At 33.2% G+C, this 20,380-nt stretch overlaps 1 long non-coding RNA gene across 7 annotated transcripts; it reads left to right on the top strand.

Moving 5' to 3' along the window:
• Nucleotides 1-373: 373 nt before the first annotated feature.
• On the top strand, nt 374-6,539 carry LOC131042914 (uncharacterized). 7 transcript variants are annotated; one of them, XR_009371617.1, is made up of 7 exons: nt 392-421; nt 540-574; nt 842-928; nt 1,245-1,315; nt 2,052-2,205; nt 2,472-2,598; nt 5,985-6,539. It is a non-coding gene; the product is annotated as an uncharacterized LOC131042914 (long non-coding RNA). The 7 variants fall into 7 exon arrangements; XR_009371616.1 differs by lacking the exon at nt 392-421 and having other exon boundaries at nt 429-549; XR_009105340.2 differs by lacking the exons at nt 842-928; nt 1,245-1,315 and having other exon boundaries at nt 374-421.
• The last annotated feature ends 13,841 nt before the right edge of the window (nt 6,540-20,380 follow it).

Raw genomic sequence — 20,380 nt, 5'->3', positions numbered from 1 at the left:
CTTATTCAAATGAAGACAAAGTGGAGCCAAACAACCACTAGTGCCTATTGAAATGAGCACTTGAGAATATGTGTATAGGAAATAGAGAAAATGTGAGCAAGATAGGCAAGGTTGTGAAGCATTTAATGCTTGAATATGTCAAAAGTTGGTACCAATCAACGTTGATATGAAAAGCTTCCTCACGATATTCGTGAGATACAATGATGTGATTTGAGTGGAGGAAAATAATTTAGTATGACTGAGGTAAACTGATTCCAAACGCAATATAGAAAAAGGGTAGAAAATTAAGTAAAAAGACAGCACATAATTATTACATCACACCTACTTTACAAGTAGTAGAGACAAGGAGGACAATCAGAACAATGTAATTACTAGTCTTGAATTCTTCATCCAGAGCTAGATGCGATAAATGTTGAGCTAGGTATAAGGTTTAATTTATGTTGCACTGCATCCAATGCGATATATGTGGAGTTGATCCAAAGTTTGCCTTAATTTTTTCTGTATCCAGAGTTTGATGTGCTATTTTACTCTACGTGCAGGTGTATGAATGTGAGTTATTGCATTTCATTCAAAGGTTGGATTTTTTATTTAAACCCAATTTTAGCGCTTATGGATTCAATATTTTACATGACATTTATAGCTGGTGCAAAATGTGGTATTTTGTATTGCATTCAGAGTTGAATGTAGAAAGCAGTAATTTGCTTGTCATTCAAAGTTGGGTGCAAAACCTAGAGATGGATTTTCTCCACCATCCAGAGTGGGTATAATTAGGACAACTATCACTTTCAGGGTATTGAATTTTACCCTCAGCTTTGTGTGTCTTGAATTTTACAACTTTCAGGTTATTGAATTTTACCCTCCGCCTATTTGGAAATCGCCTTTTCAAGTTGCCTTTCGTTTCCTTCTGGATGAGACTGGTAATGGGAAGGTGAGCAAGCAAATTCCCAAGTAGCAAGAAATTTTCTCTTTCTTTTTCAAGCTGCATCAATTTGCGTTGGTTTAATGCGAGCTCTTTTGTCATAGGCGATGGTTACTCACCCTCCACTGCTTTTCACAATGGCACTGGAGGAATTTTGCATTTTGAAAAAACCCTTTCATTACGTAGCTTCCCAGCCTATTTTCATAAAACCCCACTCTTGAGGATTTTTTAATATTTCAAACTTCAATTTTTATTTTTTTGAAAATTTCGATTAAATTTGTGTGTGATTTTTATTTCGGAATTGGGCTTTTTCTCTTCTCTGCAGTACCCGACATAGAAAAGGCCACAATGTCTGCATTTTTTCGTGCTGTTAGCGTTATGGTGGTGCTGCAAAGAGTAAGGATATTAACAAAGCTTTACTTAGGCTATGAAGCTTGTTGGTGTCTAAGCAAATCCATCCACTTTGCCATTCATTCACGGTCTTGTTGACATTAAAAGTCTTTCATTCTATTCTATTCTATTCTTATTCAAGCCATGCACCTTTCATAATTCATATTCTTAATAATTTTTATGACCGTAATTAGAATTGGATTTTATTTATGCACTTCATTTCAGAATAAGTGAGGCACGTCTATGGCTGAATAAATTATATTTCTGCAATTAGTAGACATCAATATCTAAAATTTAGTCAAAAGTTAAATGAAAATGTCTTAATAAATTTAGACACTTCTAGCCTTCCCTGTCTTGTCTACATCCCCATTTACAAGTCAGCTCCCCTTTTATTCCGCAATCCCATCCCTGGAGTATATAGGCCACATTGTTTTTAAGCCGATAGGCTTCTGTATGGGCTTTTTAGCGTGGAAAATTGTCAGCCTCCTGTAATATATTTTCTGGTCACTATTCCCGGTAGTCGGTAACATTTTTTCAGCTACCAACTTCTCACGGTCCGTTTACTTGTCAGCCTTCTTGCATTATCGTTTATTAGAAGATGAATAAATTGTACCATGTAAGGTCTTTTTGTCGCCAAGTCTAACAACTGTACCAATTTGTCAAGTATGTGATTTATTATTTTGAAAATATATCTAGAAAAATCTTGAAGTGTACTGATTCTTTTCGGTCCTGAGGAGATTAGAACTCCCAGTGATTTGAGCCCCGCTCCAAGGAAGAAAGTTGCAGATCTACAGCAGTCGTCCTTGCGTGATTTTTCGCAAGCGATTTTTAGGAATGTTGGAGGAGTTTGTCATATGAATTATACACATGAACAGTGTGGCTTTCTTGAGGCCTAGGTGAATGACTTTTCTAGTTTACTTGCTTCACAGTTTGGATCCCATCGAATTTGTTTTGGACAAATATTTTGATACTGTAGATTGTGTGTTTTGTATGGTTTTCTGGTTCAAGACAAAAGATGCCATAAGCTTCAGTTTTCAATCTGGTTCTAATCAATATAGTCTTAGGGTTTTAATTAATTTAACTTTACAAGACTCATAGGAAAAAATATCATTTTATTGGGGTATAATTGCGGATGGGTTTCTGCCATTCTTTGACGATGCAGAGCTCTTGAAAGGAAGCCCTCACAAACTGGGAAGTGAATTTATGCACAGGAGTCTTCACTGTGAGGAACTTGCAAAGAATTTCTCAAAGAATTTCTAAAGAAATAGAAGAAGGTGTCAGAAATCCAGGTATGGTTTGTGTCTGGATCATCAATTTCCCAGTTTTGATGCACTATATTAAATATTTTTATTTGCATCTTTTTATGTTCTGTAATTTGAGCTTAAAAATGCATCAAATAATGTTCACCTCATCCTACAAAGGAGTTGTCCCTGTCAAACATATAGGAAATCAGATTCTCAATTTCCAATCTTTAACTAAAGATGATTACAAAATTGTGGATATTAAGAAAACCGTGAATTTTTTCATGTGTGTTGAAAGTTTAATTATAAAGTTCACAATAAAGATAAAAGTGTCCTTTTAAAAATTAAAAAAAAATTGTGATCAATTTGGATGCTAAATTGGTTAATTGGACATTATTTGACCAAAATCCAATAGGTTATTTTTTTTTTCTTGTTTCCAATATTTTCTTTAAGTTTTTTAATGTTGGGTTTTTGGTCTCATGGTTAAAGCTTGGGAGGAAACCAAACCTTTCCAAAATCCATCGATACATATTAGTAAAGTGTTAATTAGGGTCCAAGCTCCATGTTCTTGCAAGTAGGTCAGAGAAGAGATGAGAGGTTTTGATCTCCAAGAGTGAACAATATGATTAGTAAAGGCATCCTTCATTGTCGAAGGTTTTCCTAAATTTCTCCAGGCTAACCCAAAAAAAGAAAGGACAGAAGGATTAGTAGTGAGTCTAATCGTGAAATTTGGACAAGGAAATAAAATGCATAGGTTAAAACTTAAAACCAAAGTTGATTTCAACAATTTGCTGCAACACAACATGTAATGACTAACAATCACAACAAGCATAGCATGATAAGAGAACAAGACGTCTTTAGATTAATAATATAAAAAATTAAGAAAATATCATTCTAAGTACTACAAATAAATAGTAGCATAGCAATTCAATGTAGTATACCTATTCTTAAATTGGGACACATATATCAAATGCATAGATTAAAACTCAAAACCAATGTTGATTTCAACAATTTATTACAAAATGCAACATGTAATGACTAATGAACACAACAAGCATAGCATAATAAGAGAAGAAGACATCTTTGGATTAATGATATAAAAAATTAAGAATATACATTGGAAGTACTATAAATAAATATTAGCATAGCAATCCAAAGTAGTATAGCTAACAATTCTATGATTATATACAATCTAACACTGTTCAACCTTTTTAATTTCTAATAACGACATACCACAAGGACACATCCTTGGATGTGGTAGGCATCCCAGATGTCTAAAACACCCCAGGGAGTGGGGGCAGACAAAATAGACACTTGGCATCCCCCAACATTTGTTGAAATTTGAGTCCATGTCTCCATGTTGCTAAAGACTTCCTATCCCATTACTGCCAAGGATAACCAGACCACTCCAAATGTTTGTCAACCATCTCAGAGATGTCGAGAAGTCATCAGATGGTTAGTAGTGAAATTTGAATGTTGATTATTATGGAATCATGGATGTGTTTCCTATTAGTAATGCTTTAGGAACTCATGAACTACTATTTGGTGAGGTTAAATGCTATCTGATACTACCAGAAATTTGAAATGTGTATCATAATTCATCTTGTTCTTATTGAACTTGAAAATTCCTTTAAGATGTTTGTAACAAAGATATATTTTTTTACTATATTAATCTATCGAATATGCCTTGCCCTAGAAAGTAACCTATACTCTTGTTGAGTATTCTATGTTTGCATCACGAAATGCCTTATCTACGTGCTTTAGTGACTTCCTACTTGAAGTATCATATACATAGCTTGAACTTCTAACATAACCAAAACAAATTAGTTTATGAGCTAAAAACATAAGAAAGGGGCAACACGTAATAAAAAAGTATATAAGATCACCAAATAGTTTAATAAACACAAGCCCTTGCTTCCTCTATTGCAAGCCAATACATGCCTCTGCTTTCTCCATTATAAATTAACTACATACACTTTTGTCCGTTGACCTACTTACAAGTTGTTTATACTAGTTTATGAACTGCTTTGTATCATATATATATATAAGAAAATAAAACCAATGCTTAGATTGTCTAGGTTTATGTACAACAAAATATAGATTCTTAGCATTTGAAAACTAAGTTTCAATTGGAAATATCATCATGAAAAGGGACAAAACAATGGGTCATGCTTTCAATTTTCGCAAGCTTGAACCCTAATTGTAGAAGATCATCAAGTTTGACTACCTCTTCAATTTCAAATACAACAGAAAAGGTAATGAAAAAGAATCACATACGTTGTTAACGTTATAAACATTGCTGATTTCAAATTTTGAGACAAAAAAATATAAACGTTGTTTTTTGGATTGATAATAGTATGTATTTTTATTAATAATTAATTTAAAAAAATACATAGTGAAAATGTCAAAAATGGGGTTAACCCCTGTAATCTATCCATGAGATTTGAAAAAACTATCTACCCATCTAATACACCACATCCATAAAGCCTATGAAAAAACTATCACTTCTAAAAAAAAAAACATGTAACCATCCCAACTACTACAACTCCAATATTATTTAACAGATTGAGCATATTTTGTAGATTTGATCGTAAGTCATAGCCTTGAAGGCAATGATAATACTGATTTTCCCCAATTTAGGATGTGTTTTAATATTTTTAACAATAGGCAACAGATTGTGTTTCTAATGTTAACATAATCCTATAAAGGAGTCCCTTTCAAACATAGGAAATCAAATTCTCAATGGGGATCTTCCCAATCTACAACTAAAGATGATCAAAAAATTGTGGTAATAGGTTTGTTTCAAACACACATTAGTAAGTGCCCAAATGATTTTCATAGAGTAAACCAATCATAGTAAATAAGCTACAAGATGATGTGAAAACATTTAAAAATTGATAAATAATTGCTCGTTGAATGCAAAAAAACAATAGACTATTTACATCCTTGCTCTGACCTGGAACAAATTATTCTATCACACAATGCCACGAAGTGGCACTGAAGCTCAAATTTCCAAGTTAATGATATTCAAATCCTTAATTAACCTTACAAGAAGAAGCTCAAAGCTTTCAAGATTTAAGTTTTTAATTCTCTTAGGAAATTAATTGGTTGATTCTCTTTGACCATGGATTGTTTTATCTAAAGAAATAAATTTGTTGCTATGAAGAATTAGATGAAAAAAAAAATAGGTCAGAACTCAAAGAAAAACATTGCATGCACAACACCAAATAATTTAAAAGTGAGGATATGCAGAGAAAACACACAAGGAATCACCTTCTCAATGGGGATCCTCTCAATCTATAGCTAAAGATGATAGAAAATTGTGGTGATAGATACCTTCCAATAAAGTCCCAGATGTCAAATTTTACCAAACTTGCAAGTATTGATATTTAATTATTGTTGAACATGTCCCCAGCTAATTATATTTTTCACAGATGATTGGAAATGTTGAGATGGATTGCTATTTGAAAGATTTTGAAGGACCAATGTTGGAAGATTCTGTAGCTTACTACTCTTGAAAGGCCGATTCTACTCTGAGCATCAGAAGTATGAGCATTATGTCTTGGAGTGTTTTAAAAAACATGACCTTTTTCAAAAGGTCTTTAATATATTTGGTTTAGTTTGTTCTTTTTAGTGTTGCAGACTATGAAAAAAGAAAGTTGTGATTTTTATAGGCTCTAAAAGAAGCATTTAATACCTTTACAAGAAAGGACCTACAACAAACTCGACTGCAGAATTTCTCCATGCATTTTCTGATAATGTACTAAAGAAGAGCAGTATTGAGAAATTAAGTGATGGTCATGAGATTGATCTTGCTCTTGAAAATGTAGGTTCACCATAATTTGCATATGCTCGCTTTGATGAACATCAATTTTATGATCTATTTTTACCAAGAACGAATGATACAATTGTAAGTGGAGACGGGAAACATTTCCCCGCCTTCATAGTCATATTGTGCCAATAGTAACATTGGAACTCATTGTTATTAACTCATCACCTAAAATAGTTAATGAGTGCAATTTTGTGGAAAACTGGTCAATGTTAATGTTGTGTTGCAGCAAATTGTTGAAATCGACTTTCCGTTGCACGAAAAAAAGCGTGCAACTGCTGGTATATTATTATTAATTAAATTATTGAAAAATAGAATGCAGTAATAAAACAGCTGACTAAATAACAAGAAGTAACAAAATAACATTTAAGCAATAGCAAATATCTATACAAAAAATATAACCTTGTAGAAGAAATAAACTCGTGGCTATTAAAATCCATTCAATAGCAAATTACGGCATGGTACAAATGAGTTAATTGAGTGGGCGAACATAGGCTAGAAGTTTACAGGCAAGGGGAGAACAGGCAAGGTCGCTAAACCTGTGCTCTGCCCGTAGCAGGACAAGGGGACCAGGAGCTGGTGTTGTAGCGTTTTTCACGACGCGGCCAACAGAACTTGGCATGCCCAGTGATTAAATCACGGGAAACTTCATCACCTGAACGAAAAATCTCAAGAAGCCCACAACGTTCTGCTAAACACCATACCTTTTCAACAATATCATCGAAGATACGAGAGACACCGCACAGGCGGTGAAATCTGGCCCACCTCACTACAAAGTGTAGCGATAGTCGGATATATGCGAGAAAGCCCGACAACGTAATGCTGACGAGACTTCCTAAAACCACCCAAGAGAGGGTATCAACCTCAAGCGCCAGCATCGCGTACACTGCAGCAATAAACCCATAAGTGGTGAACCCAAAGCTGCTGCAAACAACTACGCTGTTGGCAGTCATGAACAACATCTTGTCCCCTGTGGTGAGCTCTGAGCTCATCTCCCACATTATACAAACGAAGAGGGAAAGAAAGAAGGCTATGCAGTCGAAAATGAGGAAGAGCTTAAAGGAAATGTAGGATATAAGAATAGGGCTACCGCGATCCTCTTTTACATTAGTCTTCAAATCGAAACCGCCTGGGACAGTGAAGGCAGCGGCACATGTCATGGCGGCCAGCAGAGCTGCCACAATAAGTTCAGCATTGCGTCTGGCTTCGTACGCATCGGTAACCACTTTCCTCGCTTTCATTAGCTTTGTATGGCTCACCTGTGGAGCACAGTACATGAATGGCTTGGGCCTCCCACTATAGTTTTCCAGCTTTCTTATAATCCTGAAAGGTTCGTGGTACTCCCCAACCTCTCTCGCAACTTCAAACGGTGTTTTGTCCTCACTGTTCAGCGCAAGCTTGTCCACCCCAGGTACTTTCTGTTAGTTATAAATGAGCAAAGAAATTAATACAAAACAGCAGAAAGCTAATAACATAAATGCAAACACAAGTTTAACGTGGTTCACCACTAAGTGGCTACGTCCACCAGAAACGCAGGGAGTTCTTCTATTAATGAATAATGCAAATACAACACTCTACAATACATGACTGTACACGTCTATATATACATTCACATTCAGGTTTGAAATGAAGAGTTTGGAGAAGATGAAAGGTCGTGACCATTGGGCTTCACATCCCAACAATCTCCCACTTGAAGCTCAATTGGCACAGCCATGCCTCAACATTCCCTGCATTTCCAATTCTTCACCTCGCAATTGGGCGCATCAAAGACTTCAATTTCGCCAGATTTTGCTCACAGACTGTACGAATCAGTCTTCTCCAAACCAAATCGCAGTCAAAAACATCAGTGCCTATTAATCTTGCAGGCACAAAAATGCACATTAATCCACAATGAAGGGAAACATTTGTTGATTCTAAAACAAAAACCTCAACCCCTTCGTGAGGACTTTGATCCTGCAAAAGCTTCTCGCCATCAAAAACTGCATCAACTTCATGAGAGTCGGCCTTTGCAAACAAATTCCTACCCCTCTCATATTTCGAATGCCTAACATGGGAAGCATTGCAGGCATTTAATAACAACTTCAATCGCTCAAGCCAAGTGGCAAGAAAGCACAGAACACAATATCCACTCCAGAATATTACCCAGCCGCCACCGCCCTTGATACACAGCGGTTCATTTGCTCGAGCTGGCTCATCATCCGTGCATGGCGCCATAAAAGACGAGCGTTCACCATCCTCACTAGTTGGAAAGAATACCTCATCATCCAAGTGAAGAAATCCAGATGAAAAAGAATTAAGCCAAGACACGTAGTCGAGACTAGGGGTGTCGGTGCCCTGAAGCTCCTCTACAGAAACGTTATGTATGCCAAATAGGGTACTGTTCATTGCACTCTGCAAATTTGGCCCTCCACATTCGTTATGACAGCAACTACCGCTGATAGATGAATGAACCAATTCCTTTTCCTTCTGCACGTCGTCACCCATGTCGACAACGACTCCTACCAAGTCACTCTGAGACACCACAAGAAACAAGGCAATTGCTTTGCGCATAATGTAATCGTGTGCATGTAGACAATAGTTATTGTCATACCTGCCACCGACAGCGTCATATAGCTCGTACTCTAGGGGATTCGGGTCTAATACTTCCGTCCCACAATTTCTTCGCTCACTCTCGGACTGCTGCTTTATGCCTTCTTGAGGACTCCCACCAAGGCCGAAAGCTTCCCACAACTTCTGCAAATTCGAATGTTGTTGTTCACGATGGCTTTGACCAGTTCTCTCCATCCCGTGCAAAGCAATTTGTCCTCCTGTCTCTCTCTCGAGACCTTTCTTCACCCACGCTGGCATTTCAAGGAAGCCATGAGCTTCATGAGGATTTTGCATTTCTAGGAAGCCGACCACACACTCCTGCAGCACATCCGACCCACCATCATTTCTCTCTGCCTCCACCGGTAGCCCCAATTTGGTACCCTCAGTTTGAGGGCTCAATTTGCCCATATCCCCATACTCATACCTCTGAGGATGAACAAGAACATGGGAAAAACAGAGGTAATCATATTCACCCCCGTTTGGCTCCTTATCTGCACCCAATTTCTCCAACCCACTAGCACTAGAGCTCACACCACAAGGAATGTTTAGAGAATCAGAAACACAAACGTCAGATTCCTTCTCACCAACATATTGTCAATCGTCTGTGATTCCTTCTCACCAACATGCCCACCATCCATAGAAGCGTCTAGCATTGTAGCCTCATCAAAACTGAAACCTGCCCGTGATGGATTCATTGGACCTTTGTCTAATGTGGTAAAAATTGTATTGAGGGCAGCCAGTTCCTTTTTCAGCTCTTCATTTATTTTTTCTATAGAAAACTCCCACTCTTTGGTAAATTTCTCTTTCAATTCTGCCATTTCATCTTCCATACGACATATTCGCTCTACAAGAATAAAATTTTCTTCCTGCAGTTTCTCAATTTGTTCGTATAGGTAATCTATCGAGCTGTAGGCTTCACCTTCTTCAGGGTCATCTTCATTCGCTAGTTCTGAGACTGCATCCTCCTCACCTCGGGAGGCATCTTCCTTATCTTGGAAGGCAAACAAACCAGTCTCTTCTTCTTCAAACAGCGAATACAACAAGCCCTCTTCTTCTTCAGATGAAGTGTCCTCCTTTTCCCAGTCATCCCACCAATGTCGTTTGGTTTCAACCTCCACTTGGACATCACTCTCTTTCGAGTCTAGACTGCCAAGAAATTTTTTGATGACTGATTCGACTTCATCATCTGAATCGGCTTCATCCTCTGAATCTTCAGCCTTTTTGTCGATAACATAAAAGCACCCAGCTTCGGGATCAAACACAAAGTAAGGGCACCCAGATCCGGGATCAACTATCCAATCGGATCCCATCTCTGCTCAACATTTCACCGTAGCTCTGATACCAATTGTTAGTTATAAATTAGCAAAGAAATTAATACAAAACAGCAGAAAGCTAATAACATAAATGCAAACACAAGTTTAACGTGGTTCACCACTAAGTGGCTACGTCCACCAGAAACGCAGGGAGTTCTTCTATTAATGAATAATGCAAATACAACACTCTACAATGCATGACTGTACACGTCTATATATACATTCACATTCAGGTTTGAAATGAAGAGTTTGGAGAAGATGAAAGGTCGTGACCATTGGGCTTCACATCCCAACACTTTCAGCAACAAATTCATCATCTACACGGCAAAACAAGCAAAAGCAAACGAAAAAGGGAAAATTAGTTACTTAGTTATTTCAATGCAGGAATTCTAAAACACAAAGAGTAGTGAGGATCAACCCCCTAAAAGAAGCTTACGTGCTCAAATTTGTTTCTTACTGCAATGTGTAAAGGCGTGTCTCCCAGTTGAACAACTGGCTGGTCATTCTGGGTATTTTCTTTTGTGAGACTCCTCTCTTCCTTGGGATGCTGATCTCCTTCATCACTTGGCTGGGTATTAGTTGGTGAAGATGGGCTAGGCTGGTAATGCTGATTAATAACTTTTGCCATGTTTACTTCTTCCTCAATTAAAAATTGAACAAGTTTCACTTGGTTGAGCTCCACAATGATGTGCGAGTTACTAAAAACTCTACGATTTCTATGAATATAAAACTTACTGCCAATTTGAGTGGAGTTTCTCCTTTATTTGCACATTCACACAAACTGGCATCCAAGTCGACCAACCGTTTCACCAGATCCACGTTGTTTTTCCTCACAGCTAAATGCAAAGCCGTGTCACCTTTTTTGTCCGTCGTTCTTATTGTTTTGATTAAATCTGCATGAATCACACAGTTAAACAAGACAAACAAGTAACACATATCCTTTTGTTTAGAAAATGACCTTGGACTGGTAGCTTTGCTGCTAAGTCTGCTAACAAATCTGCATTTTATAAATCGAATGGTTAAGTCAAAAAAGCAAGTTTAGAATAGCTTCTAATAATAAAAAATAAGAACGTATGAAGAGAACGAACCTGGGTCTCCTGCTATTACGGCCACATGAAAACAAGTTCTTCCCTCCTCCCACGTCATTAACAAGCTTGACGGATGCGCAAGTTTGAGCAAGTCTTTGGCAGTCCTTATATCGCCATTGTGACAAGCCACAAAGAAGCTTATTTCGTTAGATTTGTTCTCCATAATAAGAAAATTCCTTTGTCACTTTGCCGCTTAAGCCCGTTGCTTACTCTCGCAGGAAACTACAGCCCTAGATCGTAAGCTCCTCTCTTTACCTTCATATCATTTGCTTCTGGTTTCAATCGTGTAGAATCTTTTTTCATCGAAGTTTCCTTATTTATTCATCATTGAAATAAGACAACTGCAAGAGAAAAATGACAACCATCTTTACCTCTCCAGTAGGTGCGGCATTATTATGCGCTGTGAATGCCATCTAAAAAAGTAAATAGTTCCGGACAAGAAAAGGGTGAGTTAAATGTATGTAACTATCATCTGGTCCATCAAACAGTTGTCAATTTCTAATATATATCAAATTCATGGTACAAAAATCTTTCTGCCTCTGGTGTTATGACTAAATTGACAACCTTGGAAAGAGCGTAAGCATTTTACTTGTTCATACTAAATTCAATTTGATAGGTATGGCGTTCTACACGGCTTCATTCAAGTTAACGAGTCGCGCATCTCCACTTTTCTTACTTTCATATGAGAATTTCTTTCTAGGTAGTTGTGTGACTTCGTTTTTAATAAGATGTATAATAATAACAAGAGACGCATTGCGTCAAGTTCCTGCCGTTGTTGTAATATTATGGATTAGTTTGAGGAATTAATAGAAGGATAATTTAGATTAGTTTTGGAGAAAATATCATAGAAATAATTATGTAAATAATAAATTAATTTTAGATACATTCTTGAAGATAAAAGATAATATTTTAAAAGCGTAGTTAAGTTTATAATTAGTCTCATAAATACAAATAGTGAGTATGTATTGAACATGGTTTGACATAGAAAGTAGAATGGATATTCTTTTAATGTGAAAATTTAATTGTGATGTTACTCTAAAAAAAAATTGTTATTAAAGTTGCATAGGATATTGTTTTAATTTAAAAATTTGGTGGTGATATTACTCTTAGAGATAGTTATTTCAAAATTATAAATTGAGATAGTAATTTGGAATTAATCATTTAGAATGAAATCATAATATAAATTAACTTGGTAGAGTTTTACAACTTGTAATCAATTCTATGCATAATGTATGAATTTTGTTGAAAATAAATAAATAAAATAACATCTTCCAATCTAAAAATAATTAGACATACCTTTAAGCATCTATAATTTCTTAAAAATTTGATGTGTTGATATTGAATCTAGATTTGTATATTTAATACATCTTAAAATACAGTTGATATTTTAAACTCACACATAATGATTAGAGATAGTACTAAACTCAACATGGATCCTTAACAATATGCAATGAAAGTGTCCTTTAAAACAAATCAACAAAACATAAATTCCCTTAACAATATTATTGAATGTATCAAGTTTTAATTCCTTCAATAAACAATTTTTGCAGAGAATGTTAGGAAAACACGTATAAAGTCTACATGCCCACATGGTAGCTTGCTGATATATTTCAAATAATAGATTCCAATTCACCCACTTCCTTCGTGTTTATTGAAAAATCTTCAAATCTCAGCATTCAGAAAAAACTTAATAATGGTTGCACCTTCCATAAGTTCAAATTTGTAAAATGGTAAAAGTGAAAATGGAATAAAAGAAGAAGAGGAGGAGGCTTTGCCATTGTTGGCTCTCAATCATGTCTTTATGCTCTACAGATCTCTGGTGGAATCAATGGAATTCTATAAAAAAAAATTCAGTTTGTGGCCATCAAAAGACAAGGGACCTTCAACTCTACTGGAGCTTGATAAAATCCTTCTCTTCATTACAATTCATTGTGTCTCTCTGAATTGAAATATCTCCAATAGATATAGTACTGTTTGTAGTATAGTTGTGGTATATTTGTTAATATAAATTCCTATAGCTCACTCCTTTCTTGGGCATTATACTTTATAAATATCTGTAATTTATGTTTGTTCTTCAATATAACTAAATTGAAGATAATGTCATTTATTATGGAGACCATCCATATTTTCTATAATTTCATGTGCTACTTTAAGTTGAAAGAGTTTACTGTATGTTAGATAAACCTCAAGATACTGTATCTGCACTATAAACAAATTATTGAAAGATTTGAGTATATTTCTTTTGTATGCAGGATTAAGCATATAATTTGAGTAGGAGATTTGAATAGGCCATGACCTATGGTAGCACAATGTAGTTCATTTGGTGCTGGAATTATGAGATATCCATATTGTGGCATTTTCCCTAAAGAAAGACCTTAATTATACTTTTGAATAACAAATAACAAAAATATGAATAAAGTAGTGTGCCAGCGAACACCTCAACCAAAAAAAATTTGCATGAAGGTTGTTAAAGGGCCAGCTGTAATAGGAAAACTCATCACAATTGAATTCAACCATCGACTTAGGCAAAATGAGCTCTTCTGCTCCAAAAATCAGAGAAACAACTCATTTCCACAGCCAGAACAATCTTTCCAAACTGTACAGAATTAGCTTGTAGGGTTGACAATATAGGATTCTTAGCCACTGTAAGATAAACTTGTTCACTCACGCAGTTCCGATCTGCAAAATAAAAACAAACAAAAAACAATCTCTACAAACTAAGGGTGTAGATGAAATATAATCATGCCATGATTGCACCCTACAAAAAAGTTTAAACTGCACCTTGCAAAAAAGTTAGAATAATTTTCCCACAAAGTTAGAGGAGGAAAAATTTAAAAATGTGAAAATTGCTGGTAAAAATCATACCAAAAATTACAAGTAAAAACCCTTAAAAAAATTGCTTCTTCTGTTAGTTTTGTCAGAATTCCCCTCATGTAGAAAGTCAGGGATGATGTTTTGTGAATGAGGGTCCAATGAAGGCCAGAGATGGTTTAAAGCAAGAGCAAGACCTATAGGAAACCCATAGCCATTACTTCATAGACAAAAAGAATTGTACCCACAATTTTGAATCGACTGTGAACACTAAATGAAGGTTATGAAAAACTCTATAGCGAACAATAATTTCATGTCTTTCTGGCATTCAATGTGATGAGATTTTTTCAGATTTCTGGTATTATTAAAACATATGGCTGAATCTTATTGGGTTAGTCTCTTCTAGAAGATAAGATTTTTCCAGATTTTCTTTTTCCAAGGATTCTCCAGATTTGCTCAAACAACTGGTTACATCCTATTGGATCCTCTGCCTTTGCTTTAAAGAAGAAGATAAGATTTTTTGACTTTCTTGGATCTTTCTAGACTTACTTTTTTCCACCCTAACTATTGACACTATAGAAATAATAATAATAATAAATGATTTTCTTCAAATAAAAGGACAAATAATCAATTTGTATCATGACTGTAGCAAGTATAAGCCAATAGGAAATAAAATAAATAATTTTGATAAAATTATTAAAATGTGTAGAAATAATAGAACTATAGAAATGCAATTGAATTTTTTAAATTCAATGATATGATTGAACAACTAAAAGAAATAAATTGCATCTAATGAATGCATAAGTATTCCTGCCTATCGGCAGGAACTAATAATATAAGTATAAATATGATATAGGAGATTCTCATGACATTTATGTGAATTAGGTTTGATTGTATATTTACATAGGTATTCATTTAAGTTTGGTAGGACCTCATTCAATATATTTGGGGAGAGGAGTCAATACATGTACGGGGTTCAATAGGATGGTTAGGGGTTCACATAGAAGTTCAATATGTGTCACTTTTTTATTGAAAATATAGTAATTTTTTATCCAGTTAAAAATTAGATAAAAATCGTACACAATTTGACAAGTACAATGTCGGTGGGTGATAGATGTTTTGCTCATGTTTTTAGAGATAGTAAAATTATACTCTTATTTTTTCCATAAAGATTAATGTAGAGAAAAAGGTAAGATAGAAAAATTGAGATTATTTTATAAAAACTTGTATGTTTGTAATGTTGAAAGTTGCACATCTTTGAAATTTCAAATTAATTTTACTTTTTTTATGCGCATTTTAGCACTAGTGTTAGCTTTTTCCCCTTTCATTGTGTTTAGGTCATGCTGCCTATATTCTCTTCTTTTTTTTCAAACTAATGGCACTATTGTGTTTTGCTAGCATCTCATTATTTTGGAGCCCAAGCCCAAACTATCTGGTCAATAACATTACACAATTTTTTGGGTGGTGCACTAGCATCTCATGGTAGGTTCTTGTTTGGTGATTTTTCTACTTGTTGAGACATTTAAAAAGTTAATTCCAGTTATATCACCTAATTGATGTAGTCATCTCCTAAGTCTCAATTTAATCGAATTCATTTAATTGTCTATCAACTTGTACACATACGACATCACCTTATCATCCTGTCACTTAACAACTAATAAAATAATTAAACACTTTTTAATTTATTTAAGTATTATCATTAGTCAATTTATTGTTTTTCATTCTTTCTAATTAAATATCTTTCAATTATATAATCAATCCAAAAAACTACTTTTTATCCACATTAATTAAATATTTACACTAATTAGATATTTTTTAACTATTTAATCAATTCTTCTAAACAACTATAATTCAATAATTTTTAATTATTTAATTTTCTAATGTTTCCTTCACAATTAAAATATATATTTTCATTTATTTAATTACTTTATATAATTTTATTTCATCTAGAAATAAATAAAAATATTTTATTTATTTTTCCATCACACAAATGAATTAAATAAAATAATTTTTTTAATTATAATAATAATTCCCCATGCATTTCCAACTCACCAATTCACTCATAGTCAATCTTAGTCTACTTATCAATCAAATCCACTTCACTCACCCATGCACTCAATTATCCATGTAGCCAGTCGAGTAATTCACACAATCAATTATCTTAATCATTATCATCCATTAATTAATTTGATCAATCCCCATAGATGATAAATATTAGAGAAAAATTATAAATCAACCCATCTATTATCAATAAGGCTCTGTCATTAATTCAAGATTGTATCTCATTTTCATCATTATCAATCATCAAATATATCATATCAATTTTATATTCAAAAAGTGTTATTGTCATGATGATGCATTGAGAAACCAACACATCAAAGGGAAATAGAACAATATTAAGGTCTTTGTGAGGGTATTATAATTTTTATCTTGTTTTGTGCATTCGTCTTATGGATTTACTAAGTTATTGATTGAATTATGATATCTAGGTGTTGTCATTATGATTATTACTATTTTTGCATCTCATATTTTATCATCGCATTCTAGCACACTCGATGCAACTCATGTCTCTATATTTAATAAATTAATTTAGCTTTTTTATGTTTTTGAAAGCTATGTGTATAGAGAAATCCATTTGATTATGGGTTATTGTATGTTATCATTATTTAATTTTTTTGAGCCTTTAAATGATGCATTTCATGTACAAAAGTGGTCATCTAATTTAATAAGAAACCTAAAATTTCTTGTTTTGAGACCTATAGGGAATGTAGGCATTGTTGTTAATAGAATAGAACTTTTGATCAATACAAAGGTACTTTGATGTTTAAAATGGTACTTTTGATGTTTTAGAGTTTTCACCTTTCATTTCAGGACTATTTGTAGATTAGCACTTCTTATTGGTACATTGGAAAAATTGGTCCATGGAGTGGCACATACCATGCACAAAAAGATGCATCTAATGCTTATATTGACATAATTGATGCTTACATTGGTGCATTTGATGTCTACTTCATCATATTTGACTGTACCTAAGGTCTCATTCTCTTGTTCATAGCTTAGCACTTTTGAATTGCATATTAGCACAAATGATGCATAATGTGACATATATGATGCATAAAATGGTGCATTTAATTAGTTAAATGACACATTTGATGAATTATTAGTTTTAGATGTTTTCCTTGTTATAAGTATTTTGAGCTCAATAATACATTGGCATATTTCACACACATATCAACACATCTAATGGACATATTGATTACTTTGGCAAGCATCTCTATTCATTTGATAGGTATAACATCTCTTTTGGTTCATTTTATGACACTTCTGATTCATACTATAGTACATTTGGTCTCTATTTCCATGCTTCTAATTTATGCTATATATTATCCTTATTGCCTATCCTTGTTATGGTTTAAGACTAAATCAATGTATCTATCTTGGCTTTCACTAGTCGAATACCAATAAAATTAGACAACTAGTGCTATTTTGTGTAGGGTGCCTATCAAAGATTATATTTTTCTTATAGTAGTTATAGTACATTTGGGTATGTGCACCAAGATGGTGAACAAAAAAGTGGCCACTCCCCTAAAAAAAAACACAAGTAACACATTTAGATTTTTTGAAAATTAAGAAATTTTGAACACATTACAGCTCAGTAAATTCAAGCCTTAGCATGTACAAGGTTTTTGAATTTAAACATCATTTTTGTTAAATTTATAAATAAAACTCGATTGGGTTTTTCAAAGAAAAAAAATTCAATCATATTTTTTGGATTATAATTTATTTTAAAAAGGATCGACTGGGTCATTTTCACCCATAGACCTCATAAAATAGGAGCAAAACCCACTAAAATATCAATGAAAACCCAATCCAGATCCAACCAATTGCAACCAAAATCGCCATGTCACGACATTGAAGAGGTGAGTCTTTATTTGTTTGTGCGTTTTAATTATTTTTTATTGAAATTTAATGGTTTTATTATTGTTTTTAGTTCTTTTTTAAAAAAATTGATATCAGGTGCTCCAAATCCTATTCCTAAAAAAAATTGCCTCATAAAAACTCTAAGGCCAGTTGACTATTAGAACACAATGTTATTAGGGGTCATACCCTTATACCATTATATAATGTTCTAATATAAGGTTATAAAGCCATATATATTATATTCTTTATAAGCATATCCCATTTGTAATAATTATAATCTAATTTAGCTATTAGATTAGGAATTATTTGTGAATGGGGGTTATTGAAAAGGTGTGACTAGCAAAGCCACCCAACCTCCTATATATAAGGAGGTTCTCTCTCATTTGAGAAGTGTGTGAATTTGGAGTTTTATGGCATGAGTTGTATCACTATGCACAAGAGGTATTATTTGCCATGTGCAAGTATTGGGGGAGCGTTCCCAGGTTCTAGTCTATTTTAAGATAGACTATATTTGTAATTGTTTAAATAAAATGATGCTTTATGGGTTTTCTATCCCAAAGGATTTTCCACATGTATATCTTGTGTAATGTGTTAATTTATGGTTGCATAATTCTTAATGCATTTATTTTAAATCTTCTTTATAATGATTAGTATCCTAAGATCCTAATTTCTAATATGGTATTGGAGTAGGTTGGGCTAGTACTAATCATTTTTATAGGTTAAACTAAAAGGCATATTAAAATTGATGGAAAACTTATTTATGCTCAATCAATAAAATTTTTGATTTCTTTTCATTTCTGATTTATATTTTTTAGAGAAGAAATGCATCTTATATTATATTAAATAAAAAAATTATCCGCATTGAGAAACATGATTACAAGAAATTTTTTTGCCTCATAAAAGTTGACGTTTGAGCATACATTATATGATGCAACTATCTAATATTTTTTTCAAAATTTGGCTTTGAGAATTTTATTTTATTTTTCATCAACCTCGTTAATCAATGACACTAGTAAATCAGCCACTATTTCAATCACCTCTAAATCAAATTTATATTAAGTGGATGCTTGGTAACTGACAAGATGTTTTAGTAGATCACATCATATATGATATGTGGACTATCTAAATGATTATTGTAATCCTACCTATTTATATATTCATTCCTTTACAATATCAACTAATACATTATAATATAGCATCAAAAATGTTTTTTTAATATCATTTTTTAAAGTACTCATCGTATATACTTGATATCTAGGTAAAAACACAAAGTTGTATAACACTTTTATAAAGGAAATGGCCAAATGTTGATTCAACTTTTTAGATTGAATCAATAGAAAGTGAATTATATGTTTTGAATTTGGAAATGATGTAAACTAATTGAAGGCATTTTTTTGTGTGTTTTTTATATTTATAATTTTAAAAAAAATTAAAATATTATTTGAATATACTTTCTTATAAAGTAAACACTATAATTTAGTTGTTGATAAAATGTTCAAATTGAAGTTACATAAGGTGTCACACTTTATATAGTAAATTTTACCTTTTTTAAAAAAAAAAAAATTGTGTATATTGATAACTTGAAACTTCAGTGCAAAAATATATTTTAAACTATTTTTTTATGTATATATATTTTTCAATAAATTTAAAAAGTTGTGTGTACTTCAATAACTCTTTCCATTTGGCATCACTTTTTTTCTTAATTATTTATCCAAATTAGAAAAGAATTATATCATCTTGACATAGACTCTTATCTCTAGTGGACGAACGCACCAAGATGGGAGACCAAAAAGATGCCAAAAAATGTGTTGGTCCCCAATAGGCCCTTTGGTGTGTGTCGTATTTGGCACACACCAAATAGGAGATTGTAAATAATCATTAAAAAATAATGTTGATTAAATTTAAATTTAAATTAAATACTTTCATTTAAAAATAAGATTATGGATGTTAAAAATATTATATTAAATTTATATGTGATTATATTTTTACTAAAAAAATGAGTCTATTTAAAATGTTTGTTTTCTTTTTAAAAATTTAAATTATATTTTATAATAGATATGTTTAAATATGATCATATAATCAAAATATTTAGGCTTTAAATTAGTGACAACATCTCAAGATTGTATATGTAGTATCAAGCTATCATACGCATGTTTACTCAAAGATGTAGTTCAAAACAACAATTTGTTAAACTTATAGAAGATCCATTGTTTAATCATTAAATGACTGAAGTAGTTAATATTTTTCTTTTAGTTAAAGGAGTCTCCTTATTTATAAAT

Source organism: Cryptomeria japonica, chromosome 1 (assembly GCF_030272615.1).
Source record: "Cryptomeria japonica chromosome 1, Sugi_1.0, whole genome shotgun sequence".
In the NCBI taxonomy this organism is placed as follows: Eukaryota; Viridiplantae; Streptophyta; class Pinopsida; order Cupressales; family Cupressaceae; genus Cryptomeria; species Cryptomeria japonica.
This window is presented reverse-complemented; position numbering and strand designations above follow the sequence as displayed.